This window comes from Panthera uncia, chromosome A2 (genome assembly GCF_023721935.1).
Source record: "Panthera uncia isolate 11264 chromosome A2, Puncia_PCG_1.0, whole genome shotgun sequence".
Classification (NCBI taxonomy): domain Eukaryota; kingdom Metazoa; phylum Chordata; class Mammalia; order Carnivora; family Felidae; genus Panthera; species Panthera uncia.
The window spans coordinates 122,618,811-122,641,533 of record NC_064816.1 but is presented as its reverse complement, the minus strand read 5'-3'; the positions used below and the strand labels follow the sequence as shown (position 1 = coordinate 122,641,533).

The following is a 22,723-nucleotide window of genomic DNA, read 5'->3' as shown; positions in this document are numbered from 1 at the left end:
GGCACGCGGCGCGCCTTCAGAGTAGGGGCCAACGGAGCTTTGGGGGTCCTGGAATCCGAGCTGAGAGGGGCGGCGGAGATCGCTAGAGTAGCTTTGAGGAAGAGGAAATATAGAAGTCTGCCAGCCCTGGGGTGCGCGCGTGTGTTTGGGGTTGGGAAGTCCGTGTTGTGTCGCGGGCGCGCGCGAGGGCGGCGAGCGTGTGAGCAAGTGAGCGTGTGTGTGTGTGTGTGTGTGTGTGTGTGTGTGTGCTGTGTGTGTGTGTGTGTGTGTGATCGTGAGGGGCTCCGAGCTTGGGACTTCCCGCCAAGTGACCCTCTCCCGCTTGGGGGCCGGACGTTTGAAGTTGGCAATTCCGGGCAGAGGTTGTTGGCGGTGGGACCTGCGTTGACCTAAAGCTGCAGGGCTTGGCCTCCCCCAGTGACCTGGCCCTGGGGTCCTCTGGACAGCTCTTAGGACTCACTGAGCATATTTTGTGCAGCCCTGTGCCTCGGACCATGGGCCTGCTAACACCGCTGGCCAAGAAGGATGCGGACTTAATCCGCTGTATTTAAGATTTCAGAGAAGCTTGAGACCAGGGTTTCTGCCTCCGGAGGCAGGGACTTGCAGGCTCCCAGGTTATCGCTGCTAGTGGCTTGGGGCTAGCGGTGGAAGAATTTCGGAGGTTTTTGTTTGTTTGTTTGTTTATAAAATAAAAGTAATTAATGATATGCATTTATGCATCAATCATTTGAGGGTAACTTTAGGAACTAGAGGGGCATAACCCCACTGGGGTTCACTTTTAGATCAAAAGGCTGGCAGTAGCTATTGTTAAGGGCCTTTTCTGGTTGTGGTTTTTCATTTTTCCCCTCCATACCCACTTCCCAAGGTTATTTCAAGGATTTTTGTTTCCCAGTTTACAGAACTGGGGACTCAGAAGCCCAGATACCCTGCCGTCAGGTGGCAGACTTTTTTTTTTTTTTTTTTTTATGGTTGCCCTTCTGAACTTCTGCTCTTTACTATGGTACATTTCCTATCTCTTGAGGGCTTACAGGTTAAATGTTGCCTTTTTTCCTAGTACATTTATTACTCAGATTTTTTTTTTTTTTTAATTAGATGGACTGGTTGTCTTGGGAAATTGTGAGGGAATGACTTGACCTGCAGTGTTGGAACTCTGCAGTGGGGGGTGGGGTCTGGAGGGAAGGGAACTGGGGAAAAAGTTAGCAGGTGTCCGGGAAGGGGAAGTCGTGAGGCAGTCCCAGACCTGGGTCTGGTGGAATTTAGGATCCCTTTTTGGGCTACAGGATGGGTAGTCCTGTTAGTGGCCATATCTTCACACACACACACACACACACACACACACACACACACACACACACCCATCCCCCCTTGTCCTATTCCTACTTTTCTTAAAACTGCAGCCAATGTGATTGCCTTACATTCTTCTTTTTCACCAAGTTCTTTCCCCAGGACCTTTGCATATGTTATTCCTTTTGCACAAAGAACTTTTCCCCACATGTCCAGATGGCTCACTCCCTTGCACACTTCAGGTCTCTTCTACCCAGTTGTCAGCTTATAGGCAGCCTTTTCTGACCTCATGTAAAATAGCAACCAGCCACTCCATGGTCCTCTTAAGTAACTCAGTTCCGCCCCCCCCCTCCCACTTCAGCATTTGTTACCCCCTGGCATTACATATTCATTTGTTTATTTGATTATGTCTGTTTTCCCATTAGAATGGAAGTTCCATGAGGGTAGGGACCTTGACTTGTGTATAGGTCCAGAACCTAGACTGGTGTACTGACCGAGAGATGCCTATTATGGGAAATATACCAGGCAAATATTGCAGCATCAGTGGCAAGTGAACCCAGGTAACAGGCTTTTGCTTTCTTTCTTTCCTTTGTCCTTCCTACCATGCCCAGCCATTCTTCTTGCAGACCTCTTTCTGCCCTGAGTAGACTCAGAATTTTAGCCTGAAGAAAGGAACAGAGAGGTGATTCCTTGAGAGAGTAGAAGACCAGTATAGTTTATTGATAACACGTAGCCACTTCTGATCTGGTGTTTGTTTTATCATATTCCTTGGAGAAAGTCTTTGCTAAAGTACGTGTTGCTTTACTCAAAGAAATACCCCCTCAGTAAGAAGGGCATTGCTGTGAGTGGGGTGAAGTCAGATAGCCACTATATCTTGTTCTGCTTTCCCAGAAGATGGAGGTGAAGGCAGAGGAGGAGAGGACGTAAGGAAGAAGAGAAGCGGCAAATGTCTAGGAGAAGAAAAATGAAAGGGAGAAAACAGATGAAGGGCTTCTATAGTGCTTCTAAATCATAAGCATTTATGAAATTACAGTATTGAGATAAGATAATACTTAAGTGGTTTAAAGTAATTTACCCCCTTTGGGTGTTTGTTGTGAATGGGTGGGGAGAGGTGGAGGAAGAGAGTGCTTTGAAGCCCTTGCAGAGAGGATGTGGCTGGGGTGTGCCAAGGGGCTCTACTGAGTGCACACGTTGCTTACCTTACCATCTTTCTTAACACTGAAGGTTTAGAGCTAATCATTCCTATGGAGGACATTTCCTGTTCTGATCTAAGACACTGGGTACCCTTAAGGTTTGTAACAGGAAGCCTGCCACAACTTTTTAATGCCTGAAACCATCCAGGTGGGTAGTTTGGTTTTTAAGACATTCATTCTATTGAATTGGGAAAAGGTGGGGAATTACTAAACCCTGTCTACATCACAAAGCCTCAAGTGTTTGCTGCTAATTATGCAACTCCATCTCTGCTTCCTTCTTGTCAGCTAGTCTAGTGTTTCTGAAGTTTGGGGTTGCAGTCCAGGAGTAGACCATAATATCAATTTATCATGTCCAAACCAGCAGTTTAAAACATGAAATAGAAGGGTACAATGGAAAATAGGGTGTTTTACAAAACAGACACTGAATCTTAATGTCAAATGCGTTGCTTAAGGTTAAAAAAAAAGTCTATTAAAAGGTCTATTTTAATAACCCTGGAGGCCCTAGGAATCTACATGTTCAACCAATTTGCCAGAGATCCTGATGAAAGTGGTTCACAAGGCCGTACTTTAAGAAATATTTAGCTGCTCCCACCCCTTACCAATGCTATTGGTTTAATTTCCTGCAAGAGCTGCTATTTACAAATGTTCAATTAGATGCAGTGAAAGTGTTAGCCATTGACTTAACTTTTAAAATGCTACTGTTTATAGAACTTGATGATATGCCTGGCTGTGATTCTGCCATATTGGCAAAACTGGAAATCTGGTTGGTATGTTTGTCACTTACCGATATGGCGAGGCAGTAGATTCATTGGAAATAACTCTTTAACCTTACTTAGAATAAAATGAATGTACTCTTTTCTGGCCAAGTTTTAGTTTAGTGCTTTGGAGGTCTTTGGAAGCTTAATCAACTTTTCCTTTCATATTTTATACCCGGTATTCCCCATATGCCTATCTTAATTATTTTTGGACATTTGCAAAGACACTAGTCATCTTTTCTTGTGGCAGCCACGCTGCTGTGACACATAATTAGATAAAACATTTTATTTTATTTATTTATTTTTACGTAGGCTTCATGCCCAGTGCAGAACCCAGCACGGGTCTTGAACTCAGGGCCTTGAGATCAAGACCTGAGTCGAGATCAAGACTCAAGATGCTTGACCAACTAAGTGTTGGTTAAGGTACCTCTAAATAAAACATTTTAGAGGACTTGGGCTTGGGCCTGGCCAACCAAAGAAGAAAAAAGGGTGAGAACTTTAGCACCATCCAAAACAAAGATTTTAAAGACCAACCATCCAGGAGAGAGAGTGTGGCTCCCGTGAAAGGCATGTGGCCCCTGAAAGCCTTTGACTATGCTCAGCACAGCATTATTAGGTACAGCGAAGCCATCCCTGCATGCGTAACACACAGAGGGGTTGCGGTTTTCAATCTCCTGGATAATTTAGGTCGTGGGAGTATTAACAATTCTAACTTATTTATAATAACCAGTCCTGAGGCCCATAAAACATTGTTAGGATCCGGGGTTAGGTTAACTGTGTTTTCTAAGCTTTCACAGGATAAGTGCAGGTACAGTTTGACCAGAATTTTGTCACTGGCCTAAGGAAGTGAACAGTGAAGTATCCAATAGGAATCTGTGTGGGAGAGGGAACGCTAGCACATTAAATAGAATTAACCACAGCAACAACCTGGCGTAGTGCTGAGTGGAGAGATTAGTCACATGTATAAATAGAAGGAGATGACGATTCCCAGTCAGTGTTCTAGGCCCCCACAAACACTGATTTCCAGAATCTGAGCAAGATTATTATTGGAACTTCAATTTTAGGAATTGAGGCTACAGTTTTGGCTATTTTAGTTCTAACAGTTAATTCAGGGAATAAAACTTCCCTCAGTTAGAAAACGTTTACTACTTGCTGGACTCCAGGACTGCTGTGTGTTGGGTGGGTTGTCCTTGTTGGGTAAGGGACAGTGGTTGGAGGGTACCATGATTAGGTAAGCCCTGATTGAGCATTGCCTCAGTGGTCTTGGAGTCACAGGATCCGTGCGATATTTTCCTCCTTGCATCAAGAGCTGACACCCTTCTTCCCAGAATGCTGCTTTGGAAATGGTGGAGAATAGACAGCAGAGTATTATCCTACTTTACAGATGTGGCTTGGAGGAATGAAATGTCACAGGGATATTTGGAGAGTAGATCTGAGCTTTCCTGACTCTTCTTCCCCTGTTGGTCCTTTTCCGTGCACCATGATGCCTGTTTTGGTGATTTCCTGCTCTTGTTGGTTCTCTTGTACTAGCCTGGCCTGAGGCCAGAAGCCCCATGTTGAGCTAGGCTGCAGTGCATCCAGGGAGCACTTCCCTCCTGTATGCTGGTAGAAGTGCCCTGGGTTCCAGTGGATGTGCTTTGGGTTGCCATGGCTCCCAGGGATGTGCTTTCTGCCCCTGAGACCAAGTTTTGCTGAGTTGGTGCCTCTCTTTGGATATCTCATTCTGAAGCTAAACTAGTGGGGGGGACAGCATGCCCATCACCTAAGCTCATGATATTGGAGCATATAAGCCAGAATGGAATTCATTAATCAAAAATGAGAACAGTGTTTGCCAAGGAGAATAGACACATATTCTTTAGCGAACACTTTTTTTTCCTCTCTCTCTGTGGGTGAGTCATGGTGAAAGCAAAAGCATGGAACCAGTTGGTGGTGGGGAGGGACCGAACGGTGGTAGGGAATGCATTTAACAGCATTTTCCATCTAGTCTTAAGTTTTGCTACTTCTGCCCCATAGATTAATACCAACTAAGGGAACCAGAGACTGGAGTCTTCAACCAGAATGGTTTTTCCCTTGGGTGATGCTGAAGCTACTGATTCTGTTCTTTTTCTCCTTGCAGGCTATTGCCCTTTATTTTTTTTTTAAGTTTATTTATTTTTGAGAGAGAGAGAGAGAGAGACAGAGAGGGTGAGTGGGGGAGGGTCAGAGAGAGAGGGAGAGAGAGAATCCCAAACAGGCTCTGCAGTGTCAGCGCAGAGCCCGATGTGGGGCTTGAACTCATGAACTGTGAGATCATGACCTGAGCCGAAATAACCAACTTAGCCACCTAGGAACCTCTGGCTATTGCCAGTTTTATGTTGACTATTTCAGGCAGTCTCAACCTCAGGACTCTTGACCTATGGGGCTGGATAATTCTTTGTTGAGGGTGCTGTCCTGTGCATTGTAAGAAATACTAGCTTTTTTTGGCCTCTACCCTCTGGATGCCAGGAGCAACACCCAGTTGTAATAACTAAAAATGCCTCCAGACATTGCCTATTGTTCTTGAGAGGGCAACCCCTCATCCCCCAATTGAGAACCATTGTTTTGTTTCCTTACGTAAATTAGACTAATTGTGTGCTGACAGGCTAGACTTTTGATAGCAGTTTGTAAGTGCCCCAGTTTTCTCGATACTGGTGAATTCTTAGACCCTGAGGTGGTGTATTCACAGATAGATGGCCTCACCCTATATGTTCTTTTATTTTCCCTAGATCTTCAGATTTCCTCTGGAGCTTCCTTCCCTCCTGTCTTACAATTGTCTTCCTAACCCAGCTCCCTTTCAAGTTTGAATTTCATGTGTGTTTCTTCCTGGTCTGCTGTGGCTGAAGAAACCTTGCAGCTCATGACTTTATGTTTCAGTTTCCACAGAAGGTCTGGAATTCTGGCCACTGGTTGCTGCCTTAACCATCACCTCTACCTAATGGGAATATGATAAAGGAAATGAGGAAGATGGTTAACAAAGCTCAGTTTGGCTACATTCAGAGGCCTCTGTCACAAGATTAAGGAAGTGTCTGTGTGGGAATGAGTTAACAGGGTGAAATACCTCCTCCATTGCTTGTAAAATGTACCTTGGCTAGTTGGATAGTAATAGATATTGATATTCCATTAGTGTGACCAGGACATTGTACTGGTCAGGGGAAAGCTTTAAGGTACGTTTGTATGTGAAGTCCTTTCCCCCTCTATCCATTAGATTTCTGTCCTAATCTTGCCACATTTATTTTCTTATGTAATTATCTGTCGACCTTTTATTTACCTTCACTGTTTGGCTGCAGTAATAGTGCAGAGCATCATCTAGTGGCTTAAGTAATGTAGAAATATTGCTGGCTTGTATGCTGGCTATGTCTCCCCAAGGCAGCAGCCTTCTTATAAGTCACAGCCCTATGCCAACCCTCCACCCTTCCTTCCGCCCTTTGTGCCTTTTTTTTTTTTAAAGTTTGAAATTACATTTAGAGAGCCAGCATTTTGTGCTATGGGGTTCTGTGGCTGAGCAGTACTAGATGAGCTATATTTTCCAGGCTGCTACACACAATTACCCTTAATTTTGAAGCGTAATGCATTTCAAAATATTTTTTTTTTCCTGTTTTCAGGCTCTTTAATCCAAATGCAGAGCCACAGCTGGCTTTGCCCGTGGCCCTGAAAAGGCATGTGGCTTGGGAGGTAGAGCTAGTGGAAGGACTTTGGTTAGATTGCGTATTTTTGGCCGAGTGAAGAGTGAATTCCAATCACACTCAGTAAGCCTGGTTTTTACTTGACTCCTGACCACCTTCGCCCCTTGCCCCGCCTCACCGTTTTTAGAGCATTTTTAGAGTAGACCCTGTGCCCCAGTTATTCCAATTGTGGGCCACTCTGTGGGAAGTGACTGAGTACTCAAAAATTTAGGTTTGGGGGAAGGGGTTGATTCTATCATACACTTAATAGTAAGCATGTGTTGTGTATGTATGTGTGAGAGAGAAAGACACACACACATACACATACATTTATGCAGCTCTCTTAATAATGAAAGGTCTTAGAAGTAAAGACACTTACTATATCAGCTGCTAAATCTTATTTTCTTCAGTGCTTGTCATATTTACAGCAAGTCAGTACAAATTTTGTTAAATCAGAACCTTTATCAAGGAATGAATGTTTCCATCATTTTTGGACTTACTCTACTGCCACGAAGTGACTTCAACTCATTAGAACTATTTTCTCAGTTACTATCCATTCTTCAGTAGAGAGTTTTGGGAAACATTTGCCTGGGTTTATATGAGAGAAGCACAATAAAGATTTATTTGTTAATTGTAGTATACTTTAAAAAATAAATGTGTGGCTTACACTTAAATGCATATAAATGTTTTCACATTGAAATATTGCTACACTTATAGCACTCACCATAACACATTATTTACATTATTCGTTCATTCATTCATTCTTTTATTCAGCAACCATTTTAATTGCATTTCATGTTCTGAGGTCAAGGCACTTCTTGGACATTATAAGATCCACTTCATATGAGCCGTATGGGAAGAGGGGCTGTGTGGAACACAGACCCATTAGCAGATAGTCATAATGGAGTGTGATGAATGTATGTGTAGAGTGTTTGCAGATCACAGAGGAAAGAGTTCACAATAAAGTAACTTTGAGAAAGATCTGGAAAGCTGAGTATTAAAAGAAAAAAAAAAACATGGTATGTCCAAGGAATACATCAATCAGGGTAGTCAGGAGAAAGTCTGGAAGAGGCCTTGTGTCAACTCTTCTGGGAGCTGGGCATTTAGATTGAATGGAAAGGAAAAACAAAGGATTTTAGGCAAGGAAAAGACACAATTGGAATTTGATGAGAAATATAACTGCCAGGGCACCCAGGGAAGGTAGATGAGAGGGGGCAGCAGGAAGGAGGTACCAAGGACAGACGGAAGCTATAAGCTTCTTCCTTCTGCGGCTACCCAGAAAAACATGCAGTCTTAGGCAAATGAATAAATAAGTAAAGCAGCATGCTTGTGGTGTAAATGCAACCTGAAAACAGGTCTCTCTACCCTACCTTCTAGTCTGAGTAGTGGGCCATCCTCTTCCTTTAAGGAAACAATTTCCAGAGACAACCCCCCACCCCCAACCAAAGGCTGGATGGAGGTTGGAGAGAAAGGATATTGATATTGATATTGATGAAAACAAAACAAAACAAAACAAAACTTAGTGACTGATTAGTTTTGGAGAGAAGGGAAAAAGTAGGAGCCTTTGAGATTTAAAGCTAAATAAATAAATACTTGCTGGCTGAGGATTCAGGTATCTTTTTGACTTTATCAGCTGAATGACTTGGTGTAAGTTAATTATCATTCTCAGCCTCAGTTTTCGTATCTGAAAGGGGAGGTAATCTAAGTCCCTATCTTTTGGAGCTGCTGAGGTAATTAAATGTAATGATGATTGTAAAGTAGGGTACCCCAGAAGCAGTGCATTGGATTTGCTGTTGTTACTGATGTTATTATTACTAATTCAAATAGTTACTATTCAGGTTTTTTATTCAAATATCTTGCTAAAATCCTTTAAAGACATACATTTATTATTTCATCTTCTCTATGAGTTGTAAATAGCCCAGGAAATTCCTGTTAAGGTCCTGGCTAGACTGTTAGTTTGATTTATGTCTCTTTTGCTCAAGAACACAGAGAGGTAAGCTGCTGAAATACAGGTCAGGGGAAATTACGATCAATTGTGAATGAAAAGAACTGACCTAATGAATCCTGTTAGCAACTTGAGGTCCTCAAGTAAAAGCTCTTGTAAATAGATCTCTTTCTCTCATTCACTTGGAACTAACGTGGGGTTTTGCTGTGTTATTTTATTATTATTTTGCTTCATGTAGAGAGAATGGAGGTTGCTAATTGGGACTCTTCCCCTTTCCTTGATTCCAGTTTTCTGGGGGGGGGATGTTTGCACTTGCCCAGTGTGGACAGGAGCCCAGTGAGAAACGTCCCACTTAGTGGAGTACTGGTGGAAGAGCAAATGGCAGGAATTTAATTCAGTTGAACTGGGTTTCATTGGTTGTGTTGCCTATTAAGGAAATTGAGTGGTTCCAATAACACTTTGTAAACGTCTCGTTTTGAATCATTTGGAACATTCCAGTAAGTAGGGACCTATTAATGTTCAATGGCAGGTGGGTGGTAGTAAAGTGTTAATCTTTCTTCTTTGATCTGAACCTGTCAACCTGATTAGGAAATACTCTGGGGATTAAAACAGAAAAATAAAAGTAGGATGACTATAGTCCTGAGTGTGACCCAGCATCGATCTGTTGGCCCAGAGTAATGAAGCATGCCAACTCTCCCTTTCAAAAGTGTCTCAGGTTGGACAATTCATTTTATGGCCACCTAAGTAGAAGCCACCTGTTTCCATTTCTGTTTATTTTTTCTGGCTTTTCCTAGTTGTTTGGGTGACTTTTCTGCTTTATGTGCCTCCAGGAAGGCAACAACTGGCTTACAGATGCACCAGCTCATTAAGGAGTAGCACATGTACCTGTCACTTGGTAATGGCCTTCACGAAGTGGATTGAAAAAAAAACCAACCTCAATGCAGACGCTAAACTGCCATGACGTAGAAGTGTGCAAGAGAACTGTGCGAAACGGAAACTGCTTCTCTAAACTTGTGCTTCGAAAGAGTGTGGCTTCCCCACCTCCCGTTGCTGTAGTTGTAGAAGTCACTCATATCTTCTCTAGATGCAAATCTTGTTTGGTATGTGACAAATCGCACCCTATTCTCAGTGTAAAATAAAATTTCCAGTCCCTATCTCTTCTCCCAAGCAGGGTGATAAGTATGGATGATTCAGCTGCTGGATTGTCACCTGTGTAGCAATACCTCTACAACGTGTATTAGGATTGGTGTGTAACTTTAAGTAGGATCCAATGTTAAATAAATGTTTAAAGACCCATAAAGAGATTTATGTAGTGAAACACAGATTTATAGTAAATAACTGGAGAATTACATTCAGAGCAAACTGCGTATCAGTTTAACTATGATTCAGACACCTTGATTTGCCCTGTACCCATTTTATGGGTGACGAAGTTTGTCTGTTAGAGAGGCTGGCTGCCTAGCATCATGCAGATCCAAATTCAGTGCTCTTTTCTGCAGCGCACCAAATGCTAACTTTCCTGCTGCCAAGTCTCCATCAATTTGTCAAATTCATTTTTGCCTCAGTTGAACCTGTTACGTTGGGATGTTGTGTTGAGTGGCCATGCTACTTGGTGAGGGGTGGAGAACAATTTGCCATGAGACCTAGTGCCAGAACACAGTCAGGTGGCAGACTGTTCATCACCTGACCCAAGGGCTGACTGCAAGCAAGATGGCAGAAAGAAGAGGACGGTAGTAGTGGATTCACTTATATTCCTGTGAGACATGATTCTGCTGTCATAGAAGTTGTGACTTTAAACAAAATTTTTTTTAATGTTTATTTATTTTTGAGAGAGACAGAGACAGAATGGGAGTGGGTTAGGGGCAGAGAGAGAGGGAGACACAGAATCTGAAGCAGGCTCCAGGCCCCGAGCTGTCAGCACAGAGCCCAATGCGGGGCTTGAACTCACGAGTTGCAAGATCATGACCTGAGCCAAAGTCGGATGCTCAACCGACTGAGCCACCCAGGCATCCCAGAAGTTGTGACTTTCGATGACTTGTTTAGAGCCATTTTAAATCTTTGAATATGCTGCTAACAATTCTGGCATATGAAAGTGTCATGAAGCAGTCTGAGAATCGACTCCTGGAGCTGATCATGATAAGGCACGTGAAGGGGTACAAAAATATAAGAAGTCATCATGAAAATCTCCAGGTTTGTTTTTATTTCAAAATACATATTTTAGACAGTGAACAGGCTTTAGGGTAATCATTCATAACCAGATCAATGCAAGGCCCAGAGAAATGACATAATAGCAGTTGTAACATTGAGTTTCACTCTTCCCTCAAACTCTGGCAATTGTGTTATGTAGAGTTGGGCTCATCCATTAGTTTTTTGTTTTTAATTTTTTTAATGTTTGTTTATTTTTGAGAGAGACAGACAGAGTGTGAGTGGGGGAGGAGCAGAGAGAGGGAGACACAGAATCTGAAACAGGCTCCAGGCTATGAGCTGTCTGCACAGATCTCGACGTGGGACTTGAACCCATGAGACGTGAGATCATGACCTGAGCCGAAGTCGGATGCTTAACTGACTGAGCCACGCGGGCACCCCGGGGCTTATCTATTTGAAGTGAGAAGTGCCAAAGAAGGTATCTAGTATCATATACAGGGAAGGGACACTACCACAGGACTTTAGTCTTCAGGGTACCAGAGACATTGGAACCCCTAATTTTAGGAGAAGGATCATAGTATATTTGATGGTTACTATGGGTCTGATTTTGCCTCCAGTGTTTTCCTTTAAAAATACTTTTTAATGCATTTGTTTACCCACAAATATTTATTGAGGACCTGCCAAGTACGATGGGGTGTACTATGTGATACACAAACAGTGGTGAGTCTTTTTCCTACAAAAAATAGCAGACCTATTGCTGCTTTTAGGCTGCCTAGACATTCACTAGTGGAAGAAAGGTGCATTGATCAAAGGATCACACAAATAAATGTGACATTTAAGGTCCTGATGCTGAAGGGCTGGGGAGGAAAGACACTGATGCTAGAAGGGCCCCTGGCAGGGGATTAATGTTGTCAGAGAGGGCTGGGAAGAGGAGAATGGACTTTATTGGGAAAAGAGGAGTCTGTGCAGATGACTAGCATATGTGAAGAGCAGACACGGACGTTGAAGGAACAGGAGACCACAGTGCCCAGGGCAGGGAGCACTCCAGGCCTGGAGTAGACTGGGGAGGAGGGCTCCTCGGGATCAGGGGTTTTGGTCTTTATCAGAAGAGTGGTGGGAAGTCACTGGAGTGTTTTACCCGAGGGAGTGATGTGATCAGATTTATGCATTGCAAAGATCTTCCTGGTTATAGTAAGTTTTACATGATTTAAAGTTGGTCACAATGTGGATGCACTCTTACTACTTATTTATTTATTTATTTATTTATTTATTTATTATGTTTATTTATTTTTGAGAGAGAGAGAGAGTGGGGGAGGGACAGAGAGAGAGGGAGGCAGAATCTAAAGCAGGCTCCAGAGCCCGACTAGGGGCTCAAACCCACGAACTGTGAGATCATGACCTGAGCCGAAGTTGGATGTTTAACCGACTGGGCCACCCAGGTGCCTCACTACTTTTAGAATCTAACCATTTCTAAAAGAATCAATATAGTCACTAGTGTCTCCTTCAAATTTTAAGCAGCAGTTTAACCAAATGATTTAACATGGATGTTGCACAGTGCCTCGTTCTGTGGTTCTCAGCCTTCAAAATGCCTAAGACTCACTGGGAACAAGAAACTGCATTTTAGCAGGTTTCTCAGTTGATTCTGATGCCAGTGGTCCCGACTCCACTTTGAGAAGCATTGTCCCCAAAAGTGCTAAGGAGTGAAAAAAGAATATAAACTTTGAGGTAAAACATTGTGAGGCTGCCAATAGAGGAGGGAGCCTCTTTACTGTCGGAGTTTTAACTTGGACCCGTTCTCCTGATACTGGAGGGATTTTCTTCTAGTGCACCTGAAATGGATTCTAAATCCTTTGAGTTTCTTCTAATTTATTTCTTAATCCTTTCATATGCAGCTGTTTTCTCAGATCTGTGGCTTATTCCCTCTGTGTCTCTGATATTTTACTTTACATTGTGTTGCCATTTAATAAGAATCTTTTTTATGTAAGTCCCAAATGAGGTTATAAGGCAGGGAGGCGGGGGGAGGTGGGGGAGGCCGGCCAGATGAAGAGGGGGCTCAGAAGCCCCTGCTTGGCTTTGCTTACTTTGCCCTCTACAGCACCAGACTGAGCGCCTTCTGCCAAGGTGAGACCAGTCTATAGTTACCATAAAAGGGGATTGTTTTCGGCTGTTCCCCAGAGAGTAGGAGAGGCCAAAATTCTGGCTCAGGTGAAATCGGTCTGAAATGAATATTAAGGACAGACTTAGAGCAGAAAAGAAGTCACAGAACACATCAGACAATTCAGCGGGTGCTCAGAGAGTAAAGTGCCCTGGACCCACATCTCCCTCTGGTCCACATGACACAACTCAGTGGTCACCTCCTTGGGGAACCTTCTTGATTTCCTGGTATCCCCTCCTAGGACACGTTCGGTGCTTCTCTGTGCTGAGTAGATTGGAGGTCACGAAGGTACATATTCCCAGTGCTGAGCCCATAAGAGCCACTCCGTGGTATGTTTTCAGAGAGAAGCGCAATTATGTATGCAGATGAGCACTGTGTCCTACAGTCCTTTTGGGAAGAGCCCTTTCAAATGGCTTCTTTGTCCCTGAGTATGGAGCCCAAGGACACGTGGTTCGGGGATGTAACTCTCATTGTACTCATTTCTTCTGAAGACAACTGCTGCTGGAGGTCACTGTGATTGAGTCCTGGGCCAGACCAGATGTCAGATGTGGGGAGACAAATGGCCACTGGCTTTGCAATGCCCTAATCCTGTGGTGGCCCTGGTTACTGCTTTGCTGTCATTCCACTGTGCCCAAGTGTACCTTGGATGTAATGAACTTTCCAGAGGAGGAAACCAATGTTTTGTCATTTGCGTTATTGTCTGCGGAAGTATTTATACCTCATGTAGGTATTTATAATTCTCTCCTCATCACTGAAAAGCCTGTGGGGCATAGATATTAGAGACCATAACTTGTAAGAATGTAGAAAACATTTCTTGGCTTCAACCCTGAAATTTCTATCCTCTTTGTGCCTTCATCCCCACAGTTCAGCCAACGTTGAAGCTTGAGAGTTTTTTTCTCTTTTCCTTCCTCTTCAGTGCCTGTGGACGACCAGGCATTCGTGACATACACTGGGGGTTGGGATCCCTACCACATATGTGGTTACCCACATTTCATTTAGTACATTCTGAGAGCACCGTGGCCTTGATAATTTATGTTTCTGCACTCTAATTGCACATTATTTTTCTAGCAGCTATCAAAGGTTTCAGCTAGCAATTGAAACTTGATAAGTGTCATGGCTCTTCATTGCTGGAATGATTAATCCTGATGTTCAAGACCTGAGCCAAGCCTATTTCTTTTAAGACAAATAGCACACACACAGTAAACCCCAAACTTAAGTGTTCCGAGTTCACTCTGAAAGTAGAGCACATTCAGGCCTTTGGAACCGCATTCTCAGAACTTCCACAGCCCCTTTCTCCCTTGATAAAATGAGCAAGCCAGTCTTCACTCTCCCAGTGTGGGGATTCTGCCAGTTGCTGGGTCTGTGTATTCCAATTATATATTCTGGAGCTGGAGACTAACCATGGGATGGGCTCTGTGACCCACTGGATAGACTGTGAGATGGCTCTGAGCTAAGAAACTCCATTGATCACCTGAACTCCATTTAGCACCTTCTCGGATTGGTGGGCCACCAGTGACATTTTGGATCTCCTGGAATTAGTGCCAATTCAGAGCTGCTGCCTGGTAGTCCCTCGAAGGTCTGATTATTTCCTTTTCCCTAATTCACATTCCCCCTAGTGAAAGGCTGTAGGTCCCTTTGGAGGAAGGCTGGGAGAAAGATTAATAGTATGAATTTTTGGCAATCTACCAGGGTCCTTCCTCAAGGGGATCCAGTCTCGCCTTCATTTAAGGGGTTCTGGGCCTATAAATTGGTTTAAGCACGGGAATTGATGGAGAGGCCATGACTTTTTATGATTCAGGTTAGACTTTTGTCCCCTTGACTCACATATTCTCTGCTTCTACAGATTAAGTAAGAATTTAGTAGGCTTTCTATCTTTTTCACTTGTAGTTGACTCCAGGAGTCTCTGTGAATCCAACTATTCTGATTGGTCTTTGACGCTGCTGTCCATATGGTAACCATACTGCACTAGAAAGTACTTAGAGTCTTTGACTGGCTGAAGGGCTGACCTGTCTGCTCCCTTAGACACTTCAGTGAACTGGCTTGGGGAAGCAACACAGGCGAGAGCTTCGCAGCCACAATGATCGAAGTTGAAATTACTCATCATCTCCTTGCTATGGGCAAATTCATTAAGCTCTCGTGACTCCTGTTCCCTCCTGTATAAGTGGAAATGGTGCTCATGTGTTGTCACAGTAAAATGAAAATGTCCCCAAGGAATGGAGTTCTTTGGGCTCCAGCAGGTGTGAAGTAGATATGAATGGGTGTACATGTTTTGAACCTCTTCTCCAAAATTGTGTGTTTAAGCCTGTTGGTTGGATGGAAGGGATGGAGTTAGGAGTCACAAATGGACTTACAGGATGCACTGTTTGTGGTTAGCTTCCCATTCTCTTCAGGTTTGCTGAAGTCCCTCAAGTACGGGCTCGATTTTAACTGTTGTAGGAAAAAGTGCCATTTTGTTAAAAATAAGTAATGCCTACAAAAGAATTTCACATTTCCTGTCCTCTGCATTAGGACTTAAATTTCAAGTTTACTATGTTTTCAAGAACCAGTGTTTGATTCCTGGGTCCTATTTTTCTGTCTTTAGAGAAATAAAGTTTGTATGGGACAGGTGACCTTCTTAGTACTTAGCTGATGCTGTGGAAAGTCTTGTTTGTGGACTCTGTTTGTGGACTTCATTAATTGACTCATTCTTCAAACACTCAATGCCAGGGAAGTGTGATACACAGGGAGGGACTTGGCTTCCTCCAGGGGACACCCATAATACAGGGTGACTAATACCCCCACGTAGGCACTGACCACTGTCACTGTTGGCCAAAGGCCTGCTTTATGGAAGATGTACCTGGTGAGCTCCGTGGCTCGGGTGGTCCAGGCATGGAATTTGGGATCAAGAGGCCATGGTCTTGGTTCCATGGCTGCTAGGACTATAATCTGTGGCCTCCCTTGGTTGCCTCAGTTTCCTTAGCTATACTGTGGAGGGAGGCTGCTAGATACGATGGATCAATCCCAAGCAAAAAACCATGGAGCAGCTGCTTCAGAATCATCTCAGCAGTTAACAAAATTAAAATCTGGGCCCTCAACCTCAGAATTTCTGATTCTGGGCAGGTTCTGGAATTTGTATTTATACAAGGACTCCCTGCCCTGGCTGATTTTCATATGAAGCATCCTTTGGAAGGCCCTGGATGACTTCTAGCTTCCCCTTCTTCCCTATAGCTCCACTCCTCATCTTTACAACCTAACACCCTCTTAAATATCTCCTTCAGAGGGCCTTTTTGACCTCTGACTGATTGGCTCTTTATAGGGAATTAGGCCTTGCCTCCGTGGAAAAAACAAAACAAACAAAACCCGAAAAACTTTAACATGACTCATCACTGTGTACTTGTGTATGTTTTTGTCTCCCATATTGGCTCTGGAGCTTCTGAACGTTATGATGGCACTGTGTTGGCCATTGCATCTTCTGTGTCCTGCCCACTGCTTGGCATGGAGAATACGCCTAAAGGGGGGGTGTTCACAGGGCAAGATGGGAGAGTGGGAAAACCGTAGAGTGGCTCCTTTCACTGCCTGTTAACACTCCTTGAAGAGGTTTCATGGATGTTTCCAAAAAATCACTCCAGCATCTTTGGGATTGCCCATTGAATTGCTTAATTTGCGTCGGCTCTGGCACCCAAATACCTGCCTGTTACAGAGGAGCCTGCATCCCTCCTTTAGCCTCAAGGCCCCAGGATGGACGTGGGATTGCTGAAAGAAGCGGGGACAAGGAGACACGTTGGAAACTGACAGCTTAAACTCAGGTGTTTTGCAAACACAGGGACTTCCGAGATATTAGTTGGCATTCGCCTCTCTTTACCTCCTGCCTTCCCCAATTGAAAAAGACAACCCACAATACGTGGGCCCCAATTCTCCTGAGGACAGAATGGAGTCACACTGAGAAAAGGGAAGTTGGTTTCCTGGTCGCCCTCCCACTCAGGAGTTCTGGGTGGCGCCATCCCACACTATTTGCATCACTGAACTATACACATTGCCAAGTCTGCATCTTAAATTTAAACATTTGGATGCTGGTAAAGAAAGCCTGAGGGAAAAGGTAACATTTCACCCGAAGCCGTGCGTAAGCACTGTACATCGTATGTTTTACTTCTGCTTTTGGATTAAGGACAGAACGTTAATTAAAAAGTAACAAAGCTCATTTTCTGAGCAGCAATTAATTTGTGTTCACTCTGCTTTTCATCTGTCGAGTCTTTGAATTTTTGAAAACATAAAGGCTGTAAAAGATCTCCTAGGGGTCTTTCCAGTGTGCATTCCCGTCTGATTGTTTTGATCTTTAGGCTACATATTGACTTGGAAAAGGAACCAGTGTTATAAGAAGAAATGTCATCGCAACGATCTGGTTTCTGATTGTCCTTTGGATGGCGCAGAGGTGATAGGGCTCCAAGCATATGCTCTTGTTGTTTATTGGTTCTGCCCAGTCCCCGTCCAGAGTCCAGTGTTCCGTTTAGTCAAAACCACTAAGAAGCAACATAACTGGATTCATTAGCCTGAGTTCTGAACGCTCCTCTGAAGAGTTATTTTTGTATCATACAATTTTAATTTTTGGGGACAGGCTGTACCACTTTCCAGGTGCCAAAAGTGATCACTCAGATTTTTTTATTAGGTACTATTTTAGCTTCAAAAATATTTTATTTTTTATGGACTGCTTTGTGCCTTTGACCCAGTTCTCTTTTCCCTGGGATGTGTGCCCTAAGAGGATGACATTTATGTTAACAATACCTGGAATATTAATTCCTTTCAAATGAAATCACTGTCCCCATCCTCCTTCAACACACACACACACACACACACACACACACACACAGCTTCCCAAACATGCATCCTTCATACTGGTAAAATGTGTTTAGAGTACATATGGGGAAAACTGATTTTTCTCCCTTTTGCAGCAGGGGGAGGAATGTACAGAAGTCTTGTGAGAGGTAGCTGGAGTAATCGAGGGCCCCCAGTTGGCAGACCTGGACCCTGTTGTCTGTATTGCTCCTTGTGGAGGGATTTTCATACTCATGGTGGCCGTGCCATGAAGGAAGGACCACAGACAGACCCTGTAGAAATAAAAGAGAGTGTGCCGTTTGCAGAAGTGAGCTGTCAGCAGCCATCTCCTCTAACTGTAATTTGCTACAGCCTAGAAATGAACAAGTGACAGCTATTAAAAGGGCTTTAGAATAATTGCAGGTAAGAGTGAAGATATTATAGAAAAGGCATTTTATGCCACTTATACTTGTTTTCTACTCAGGGAAGGGTTGAAAATATTTGCAGGCCATAACATGTTTACAAAACAAAATAGAATCCTTGGTCATTTTATTTATGACTAGTCTACAGTGTTCATGGCTTCTTTCTTCTTTTCTTTTTTTTTCTTCCATGTCCTAGTGGCTTTGGTTTAGCTGACATCTGAAGGAGGGCGGTATCACATTGGAGGGAGCCATGACACATTCTCAGCATTGGTCGCTGCCAAGGGGGTGAGGTGACTGGGGGTTATTTCATCCGAGATGTCAAAGTTCCTCACCATGTGCTTTTCCTAGGGGGAGGGGGTGGAGCAGGGGCTCTTGTTCTTGGCTGGGTGCCATCATGCTGTCATGTGCTTTTTGAGAATTTTGGTTTTAGAGTTTGAAGAAGCCTTTGCCCAAAATATACCTTAAAAACGTCTCCCCACCTCCCAGCTAATGTAGCACATCCTAGAGATGCCCCCCCCTTTTTTCTGTAAATTGAACTGCAGTGGTTGTTCATTTTCACAAACCATTTTGTTCCAAGTAAGTATACATTTGCTTGACAGAAAAAGAGTTGAAATATCTGAACTTAAGCGAGAATTCCAAGTGCCATTCTTGCCTTGGAAAGTCACAGAGTCAGCTTCATGCCCTTTGTCATCTGTGATTTCCAGCAGTGAAATGATTTGAATCTAGTTTCTAAAGAGGACCCCTTTGATCCTCTGAACCATGATCCTTCCTTGGGGGAATTAAGTTAGCCTTGGGAAGTTCAGTTTGTGATTTTTCAGGAGAGAAGATACAACATATTTTACTGAAAAGACGTTGGGCATTCTAAGTTAATGTTTCCCTGCCTATGATATTGAGGAGTTAGATACGAATACGTGCCATGCAGAGGGATTTGTGTATGGTATGTTATTTATTTCTCACAGTTAACCACTATTAATAATCTTATTGTATAGATAAGAAAACTCAAAGCTTAGAGAGGGCGAATCACTTGTTCAGAGTCAGAGCCAAACAGAACGATGGACTGATCTTAGGTCAATGAGAATAGTTAACATCAAAGAAGACTCTGGAGAAGAGATCCTTTTGTTAGGAGACTTACAGGCCTGTGGAGCAAATATTTATTGAGAGCTTAAAATGTGTGCTGAACTGCTAGGCACCAGAGACCCAGAGAGCTGCCTGAAGAAGACTCTTGTGAATTAAGGGTCTGGTAGCCTCACCGCAGGAGGGAACTCCCATAGGACTTTCCTGGGGAGATTCTCCTCATGTATTAGCATGTGAAGTGCTGAACAGCCCGCAGTCAGAAACCTGTTTTCCTTGTAATATTTTTGGTTTTCGAACTCAGTTAACCATAGGTTCCCTTTTTCTCCAATAAAACGTATTACATTTTGCAGAAGCAATATTCTGTGCAGCACGTGTTTGGGACCTAACCTAATCCTTTTAAACTCATTTTTACACACGTGAGAAATCTGAGGTCCATGATGACTTGGCCAAGGTCAAAAGTAGTTGTTGGCAAAGTTTGTGTCATTCACCCATTCATTCAATAAGTATGTATCCAGTGCCTCCCAGGGTGATTTGGGGTATAGCAGTGAACAAATGAACAAGACAAATATACATGAAGGCAAAGCGATAATTTTAGATAACAGTAAAATCTATGAAAATTGGAAATTTTTACTTTTTCAGCATTCTTTTCAAGACAGGAAGCTTGCCTTTTTCATCTTTGTTTCCCCAGTTTCTAGCAAAGGGCAGGAATGCACTTTCAATAAATAGTTGTTGAAGAAATAAATGAGCTGTTGATGATTTGGGGCCTTTCCTATTATGTAACAAAACATTCAATTAAAAAAATAGCAATTGCTGATAGTTTTGGGGTGTATTACTCTTTGGGAAATTAAAAATGAAATGGTCTGGGAAGTCCGCAGATTGAAGTAGGTTTATTGATCACCCTGCTGAGAAGCCACAGTTCTGAACAGTACTGACTTTAGACAGTCATTAGAAGGCAGGTACCTTATGTGACAAGTTGTGTTTCAAAATCATCTCTATAGGTTTCTCAGTGTTGGTAAATTGTTTCATTGCATAGAATTTTCAGACCACATCTGTTTCTTGATTCCTGGGCTTTCGGCCATGTTGCTAAAGTGCCAGAATTTCTAAGGCTCTACCCAAATTGCTAATATCAATAGATTCTTGAGGAGTATATAGTTTGTTCAGATGCAACAGAGGTGGGACAGAGAATCTTATTAGATGGCCAGTTCCTCATGGCTTGAATTAGAGGGGACCTGGGAATACTGGGCAATCTGGTGATTTTTCTGAACCGTGATCTTCTAGATCTCTGCTCACGAATATTGAAAAGGACTAACGGAAAGATGTATTATATGTGAAGCATATGAAAAATGGCTGACATCAGTACAGTACGAGGGTCTATGAGTCCATTGGCCTAGAGGTTCTGGTCAACAAAGCAAATAGCCTTTCTACTTGCATTATCTCCTTCTCTTAAGGAATTTGTGGCTGAGGAAGACCATTCTGCTGTGGAGGAAATGATGATCTAACACTGGCATGTTCATGTCTCTTTACAGTTTGCCTTGTTGTCCCAGGAAGGGAGGGGGGAGTGCCACGATGGACCTTGTTCTTCATTCCTCAGAGTGGGAACTCCTTGCTCCCGAGAGACCTCCACCCATGAGGTTCACTCAGCAGGGGCCCGCAGGACGCACGCACCCAACACATCACCGCAAGCAGATCATTTAAGAGGGCATTTCAGAGAAGGGCATTTTAGTGGTTAGAAATGCAGCCTTTGGGAGCCTGTGTGGCTCAGTTGATTATGCGTCTGACTTCAGCCTCAAGGTTCCTGAGTTTGAGCCCTGCATCCAGCTCTCTGCTGTCCGAATAGAGCCTGCTTCGGATCCCGTATCTCCCTCTCTCTCTGCCCCTCCGCTGCTCGCAATCTCTCTCTTTCCTAAAAATAAATAAACTTAAAGAAAAAAAAAGAAATATCTTAATTTCAGGGAAGGGCATTTTAATGGTTAGAGATGCAGCCTTTCCGGTAGAGAGCACTTACAATTTAAAAGAAGAGAAAGGGAAAAATGAATCTGACACCGTCTGTCAAATTCATTTCTAGGTTTCTCATGGAAATCTAGGTTTCCCCAAGAGGGTATTTCCCTGAGAAGGAATTATTTCATTCTACGTGGCTCTGTGCATCACAGCAAAAATCAGACATCTGTTTCTGGGGAAAAGAGGCAAAGAGGAATTGGGATAGGTATTTGAGAAATAAAATAAAATGGAAAGCTGCAGATTTTATTTAGCCCCAGAAGTGAAAGCAGAGCTTTTAGAAGTTAGGTAAAGAGATACAGGCTTAATAGTATCTGTAGGAGTTTACTGTAGGCTGTAAGAGGAATGTCTGACTACAACGAGCGAGGAAATGGTGGTAAATGGTATTGAACGGAAACGGTGGATCTTTTAACCTTCCATATTTTAAGTAAATAATCTGTAATGTAGAAGACATTGGTGCATGGCAAAGAGCATGATACCTGGGGCTGGAAAGAGCCAGGCCTGAATCCCACCGTTTCCACTTATAGATGTGAGAACTTAAGTAAGCTGTGTGATGGTTTTGATTTAATAATTTTCTCATCTATAAAATGAGGATTATAATACAGACCTCCAGAAGATGCTATGTGGTGCTTAGCAGGCCTGGCATGTGAGGAGTGCTCAATAAGTAAATGGTAGCTTTTATTATTAACTCTAAATAGAAAAATACCTACCTAGTGTCCACCACACCTGGAGAGGAGCTCTGAAATGCCCTCTGGAGGTGCTTCCAAACCTTGTGACTTGATTTAGTGTGGCATCATGCTTGCCTGATTTTTTTTTTTATTTCCAAAGAAATCTTATATTTATTTGTTACCCTGTGAAAAATAAGACTTTTTGGAATTTGCACAATCCATTAACTAATTCTAAAACCCCTTTCCTAAATAGGAAGGCAGGCGTTGCCCTGCTCCATCTGCCTGTTTGTGCACCTGTTTAAGCATTTTAAAATCCAGCAAAACATTTAAAATCATGGAAGCCAATTGCTTCATGACTAAACAAAATTCCCTAAAAGTGTTGTATATTCCTGCCAATAGCAGAATCCTCCAAAAGAAGTAGGAAAACCATCCGAGCTTCTTTATTAATGCTGTTGATGTGTTGAGACTTGTACCAGGTCCCTTAGGCCAAAAGGAAGCACAGATCTGGGGGTGGGGGGGGGGGAATCGGATGAATTAAGCCAATAAAATCTGATCTCTTGGCCAGAGATATGTAAATTTTTTGTCCCAATTAACAGAAATAAGACTGTCAGGTCTGGAAAAG

The 22,723-nt window shown here is 43.1% G+C and overlaps 1 protein-coding gene across 3 annotated transcripts in view; it reads left to right on the top strand.

Annotated features, from left to right (window-relative positions):
* The window catches only part of ELMO1 (engulfment and cell motility 1), a 533,507-nt gene that overhangs the window by 989 nt on the left and 509,795 nt on the right, over nucleotides 1-22,723 (top strand). Inside the window, exon 1 of one of the 3 annotated variants that reach the window (XM_049642949.1) lies at nucleotides 12,284-18,649. The exons of the other annotated variants lie outside the window; for them this stretch is intronic. The gene's annotated coding sequence lies outside the window, so the exon portion shown is untranslated. Of the gene's footprint in view, nucleotides 1-12,283; nucleotides 18,650-22,723 lie in introns of those variants that run through there. 3 annotated transcript variants of the gene reach the window in all.